Genomic DNA, 6919 nt, shown 5'->3' with positions numbered 1-6919 from the left:
TACTTATGTTCGGTTTGTCTCGGTGTAACTTACCAACTCTAATATCCTGGAACATGATACAGAACGTATGCAATGTAAGCTCATACAGAAGAACAGCCCAGCGTTCCAAGCTCATATCGAAGAACCGAAGAGCATGAACCAGAAAAATTAAACAGATGAATTATCTATATATGTAGCAAAAATATTGTTTTTATATAGTATCTTTTTGCGGATGCTCATCATAATAAAGATTTAGGGCAGCAACGTCCCAAGATTATATTTTGTAGCCAAAACGTACATCAACTATCCCCTATTTAGCATACTAGCTTTAGGGTACGCGCTTTGCGCGTGTACCTATATCGAAGAATGCTTAAAAAGTTATATAAACATTACTTCCTCTTTTTTAATTTACATAACACATTTTTTATTAAAATAAGATAAACGGATAGATAGATTAATGTGCATTTTTCAGTTGTAGACAAAAATAATATATACATAATAATTAATATTAAACGAAGATCCAATGTTATTTGGTTTTAGTCATTTTATATTTAAAAATATATAGCTTTCGACTTGCAACTTTGAATAATTTTGATATATAATTTAACTTTGTGAGTTATTGCGACTTTGAATAATTTTGATACATAGTTTTAACTCTGTGAGTTATAATTTTTCTTTTCTGTTTTTTTTTTCCAGTTCAAACACCAATAAAATTTACTTCCATTAACTTTTAGAAAATACAATTTCACCAACCAGAACTTAATTAGTTTTTCTAGTAACTTCATGAGCTTATTGATTAGTGCAACTTCAGTACTAATATCAGTAATGGTTCAGAACTTAATTAGTTTATAAGTTCACCGTCATTTACCAATTGATGTGATTTTTTATATTGATCAATTATTTGTTTGGTTGGAGTTACATTCTTTTTGTTTAAATAAATATTTTATATAAATAATAAGTTTACCATTTCTACCTATGCAAGGGCTCTTGATTACTAATAAATATTTTCTATGTCTCAAATTATTTATCATATTTCTCTTTTACACACACCTAAAGAAAACATTAATTAGAAGGAATTATTGGCTATTTAACCCTTATTTATGTCTTAAGTATAACATCTTTTCATTGAACATTTACTTTATTTATGTATCATCTCTATCTTCAAGAACAATTACTACTAAGGATATAATAAAAATATAATTAATTTTATCTTAAACTTCTAATTTAATAAATAATTTGAAATATCTATTTTTATAAATTACGATTAATAACTTGAGATGGAGGGAGTAGAAATTAATTCCTTTATATTAGTTGTATATTGGCTTGCTGTGACTCTAATTCCTCATCTAGCTTTACTTTTAGAATAACAATAGTACTTGGAAAATAAAAAGAAAAATCAACAATAGTAGTTCTTTTCTTCAAATTAAAAAGTAATAGTAGCTCTTCAATTTTTGTCTTTAATGTCTTGAATCCAAATCTAATGCTTAGTGGTGAGATATTAAAGTTTTGAAATTTGAATTCATGAAACGTATTTTAATGTCTCACAAAGTTTATTTTAGTAATTAAAATTATAAAAGGAAAATTTTAGTTTATTTTAATATCTTAAATACTTGGATTTCCTACTATAATAACTAAAATTACAGTTGATTTTAAAATTCTAAATAGGAAATTAATAAAATAATTATTGTATTCATTGTGAATTCTATTTTTAAAATGTAATAAAGGCGAACAACATTTCGCTAAGAGCATTCGTGCCTTTAATATAGTATAGATATAGATATAGATATATAAATTTATGATCCTTGTAAAAACTAACTTGGGTTACAAACGTAAAAGATTTTGTTATGTTGATTGAGCGGGAATATTTTATAAGATTTATAAATTCTTGTGAAGTTAACTTCAGTTACAAACGTAAAGAATTTTGTTATATCGATGCGTAGAATATTTTTATTAGATTTATAAATCTTTGTGAAATTTAATGTTTTTTCTAAAGCTAAAAGAAGTTGAAATTGTTCTAAAATTTGACCTAAAATATTTAGGCCTTTGTGTTTAATTCAATATTTACTAATAATAGAATCTATATCTATCAAATTGAAGTTGTTTTCAGCCTACTGATGTTCCAAATTCACGCCAATAATTACTCATGAAAAAGATCAATTTGAAGAATCTTTTTCCTCTATGGAAAGTAAAGAATCCCAAACGTTAAAGGAATTGAAGTGCTAAAATTTTTGCCTAGCATATTTGGAAAGAATTACCGTTCAATTTGTTATTATATTTCTTTTAAAAATATCATACATTACACGGTTCAAATAAGGAAAGATTTAATACACAAAATTTAGTTAAATTTAAAGTCCTAAATATTAGAAAAATAATTAAATGACTATATATAAAAAATTAATCAAATGACTATTTTGTTCAATGTGAACTATACTTTTGAAGGATAAAAAAGACGAACGACATTTCGCTAAGGGCCTTCGTGCTTTTAATATAGTACTAGTTTCTATATACGGCGTTGTACGTTGTCAATTATTTATATGAAATATTAATAAATTAAATTTATTATTAATTATTATCATTGCATCAATATAGTACTTGAATTCAAAATGATTAGATATCGTCGGAATATACTATTAGGAGAGTCAAAATTTACCTGAGTATGGGCAGTGGTTTCCGTATTCAAGCGAGTGTTTCTTATCACTCATTAAAATTTCATATGAATGTGTATCTAGTTAACGATAGAAAAGAAAAAGAAAGCCAGTTTGAAGTTGGTGATTGATTCATTAAACTAATATCGCTTAATCCCATTGAAAAACCCACCTTACAACTATGAACACTATAATAATAATAATAATAACGGTACCGATGATGAAACTTGGTAACTTCCTGCAAAAAAGGAAAACACACACTCTCTCTATATATACACACACGCAAAGAAGTATTAGGTATGATATGATCACAATACACATTTTTATATTATGAATACTATTTTACCTCCTTTTTATTCTAACACTTTGGCTTAACTCTTGATGAAGATTGAGAGAACAGTTGAAAGCGTAAATTCTTTAGTGTTTAGAAAAGCTTGTGAAAACCCAACACATATATTTCTTTAGAAGTTTCCAACAAATGCGGGGGCAAAGTCGGCAAATTTCTTTTTCTTTAAAACGCATCATAAGTATATTTGTACTTTATGGTTCCGGTTAAAAGAAGCCACTAATCTACGGATAATTTAAATTCTTTAAATATTTTCGTAAGATCATTGTTAAAAGATCTCCACCGGATATTTCTTTTCATATTTTGTCAAAGTTTGCTATTGGTATGTATAAAAAGGAACGTTCTAGGCTTATTGGAGCCAAAATATAACTACCTTATGTTTCAAATTAACCAATGTTATTCTTTGATTGAATCCCGTTCCATCTCTAAAGAACTCTTTTGTATGTAAAAAAAAGTAATATGATTGCCAAACTTTTCCCCAAGATTTCTAATGTAGATAAAAAAGAATTCCTAAAACTATCTTGGTCAAATCTTGTTCCTTCTCCCTAAAATAGGAATAGATTTTTTATTAGCGTACGATCGGAATCACAATTTCCTAATGATTCCAAATTTCAATAGCAAAAACTTCTAGTAATTACCAAAGAAAATAAAAAAAGAAATAAATATTTGAATTTCATAACTTAAATAAGCTATATATTCTCGAACATATGTATACACGGCCACATAATAAACACATTAACATTATAAAATCAATAATCAAGAAAATAATATGCATAACATGAGAAAAATAACATATAACTTCAAATCTCAGACCAATCCAAAGCTTTAATCATACTTCGTTGTCTCTACATAATATTAGAAGACAAATAAAGATTAGTGCAAATACAATTCTTCTACAATTGCACCAAGTTATTGGATTCTGTAGTGTAAAAATCATGTCATGTGATTTATTAATTTGTTATTCATCTAATATTGTATAAATAATGAGATTGTATAACTCCCCCAACAACGTACTAATGCCATAAAAAATTTAAATCTAGAGGTTGAGCGTCATCATCAAGTACAAACAAATGGCCCTAGATAATCCATATCAAATCTTCCATTGATCATACTTTCTATCCAAGTATCATTCATCTTAATCTTTCACATTCACGTACATAGTTGAGGTAGCAATAATGATTTAATAGTTAATATATCTGGGGCAAAAAGATTTTCGTCAATAAAAAGCCTCAACATTCATCATAGGAAGTAACATTTTTAGTCACCCGAGTGATTGAAAACTTAGAGAGAGAACCATCAACATGGAGATCAAAATGGCAAAAAAGAATGGAAGTGATTGCAAATAAGCTGCTGGTTCTATTTCACATGACAAACTTGTAAAGAAAAAAGAACATGCTAGTAATTATCTACTCACAATCCCACAAAATTTTTGGCTCTAATAACTTCAACTGGGAAGAGAAACAACATCTTTTGAATGTGATCCCACAAACGATTGCATATACTTAATGTGAAGAAATTTTACCTTGCTAGATGTATTGGAAGATGGAGTCTCACACTTTTTCAGTTCTAACCAAATATGCCAAAGCCGATTTCTTTTCTACTTATCGTCCATGAGTTGAATGTGATCACCGGAATTGTCGATCACGGCGGATTGCTTGTATTACGTTGAAGTTTTTGATGTTACAATTTTAGTTTAGATTGGAAAAGAATTTCAGACTAATTTACAATTACATCCTTAAATTATATAAATATTTAAGGGTATAAAAGCCTATCAATATTTCAAGGATATTTTAGTCGTTCAACATTTAACATAAATTATTCGTGCTTTTATAATAATAATATAGATATAGATATATAGGCTCTCCTTTTTCTAAACGGATTTGGACAATATAATACATTCTCAAATTAAATTAGTAATAGGACAATACAATATTTTCAAATTAAATTAGTAATAGGAATTTTTAAGAAGCATATCCTAAAAGTAATAGGATTACACGGCTAAAAATATGTCTCAATCGCGAAAGTAATTATACTAATAGGAATGTAACGTGTTCCTAAAGATATTGGGTTTACATGCTAACATATAGTATTATATGTCTTGCCCGAAAGTAACTATATGCTTTCTGCATCTGGGTATTTCGAAGAGTTTATGGGAATAGTGTTTTATAAAATATAGAAAAAGAATAAAAAATAATGATATGAACTCCTATTCAAGTTGAGACATTAGAGAACGATTTCCTGTGCAAACGATAATTCTCAACCACACTTTATTTTAGACTTGATATCTCAGTTAATTTTAAATTTTAAATTTTTAACTTTTTGACATTTTATCCAACGTAGAGTTAATTAGCGAAAGATATCTTAAGGATATTGGTTCACCAATATTATATTCGTAAATATTGTATTGGAACCTTGTCATGTAGGATTCTTAAAGTGTAGTATTATGTCCTAAAACTAATAGGATTATAAGGCTAATATCTGGAATTCCGGTTATGTCCTTTTATTATGACTTATTATACTTAATATTATAAGGTTATTTTTGTAATCCGACATTGTATTCATGCTTTTATAATAATATAGATAGATATAGATAGATAGATATAGATAGATAGATAAATAGAAGATAGATAGATAATGAAAATCACCGACATTCTTCACTCCAGCATAAACATTATTGCTAAGCTATAACATAATAAGATAAAATTTCAAAATAAGCTTTGTCATGTTATCAACACGATAAACCCACATATATGTCACAACACACATGCTATTAATTACCAATTTCTTCAACTTTTTTGGGATCTTTACACATTTTTTTTACCCTTTCAAGGGAGCTCCCCACTTTGTTTCCTTGCTGGCTCGAATGCACAATCTTTTGATTGAAGGTGGAAGGTGCTTACCACTTACAATCCTTACTTTGCCAACCAGATCTTTACATAAGTCGGCCGGATTTATAATTTATTTATTTCTAATCGGTACACATAAATTATTCACTGATTGCATACTTCAACTATATTTAATTTTAACGGTTGAGTGGCGGCTATTTGAGTTAATTGCTTAACCTTTTTACCCCAATAGATCCATATTTTCCCAAATCTTACCCTTATTTAGACTGGAAGCTGGATTAAGATATAGAAGCTGAATTTAATCATGTGTTAATAACGTAACTGTGCTTATTTGAATAATTTACCTTATGTGGAAGTATATTGGAAGTTTCCGGCATTCAGTTGATGTATTTCTGGAGGTCTTATTTCATCCGAAATATAAGGATATTGGTGTTTTTTTATTTTGCCATAAAAATTAGATTTTTATAAAAAAAATTGCAATAGACTATTAGTAAAGCTAGTATTAGAGTAAGCCGTGTACCATATCAATAAAATAGATATGCTAGAAACAATAAAATAATATTTAAAATGTATAATTGGGATAATTCAATTTTTTGTAGAGTGAATCAAGATTTAAGACTAATACAAAGAAAATTATTAATGACTTAGCTTGTACGGGAAAATTACTCGAATCAATAATGTAAAGTTTTATTAGATTAAGTCAATTACTCCGAAGAAAAAAAATTTTAGATGTATTTTCTTCCATAGATTCTTTTTTTTTTTTTTAACTTTCTGCATGAAGAAATAGAAGGGCCAAATTCTTAATTAGATAGATAATAAAACTAATTGATATGTAATATATTCACACATTCACATTAAATTTATTGCTATTTGATTTAGTCTAAAAAATATTTGATATATTCTAACAAAATGAAAAAGAAATAGACAAATTGTAACGAACCGGCTGGTTATTTTGAGTTTTGTAGCCCCGTTCCCCCATGTACTGCTTATTCTGTGTTCATTTGTGTCACGACCCGGATTTCCCACCCTCGGGAGTCGTGATGACGCCTACTAATGAGAGCTAGGCAAGCCAAGTTTATTTACTTGTTCATTAATAATCTAAT

Source organism: Nicotiana attenuata, unplaced genomic scaffold, assembly GCF_001879085.1.
Source record: "Nicotiana attenuata strain UT unplaced genomic scaffold, NIATTr2, whole genome shotgun sequence".
In the NCBI taxonomy this organism is placed as follows: domain Eukaryota; kingdom Viridiplantae; phylum Streptophyta; class Magnoliopsida; order Solanales; family Solanaceae; genus Nicotiana; species Nicotiana attenuata.
Note: the sequence above shows the minus strand (reverse complement) of the source record.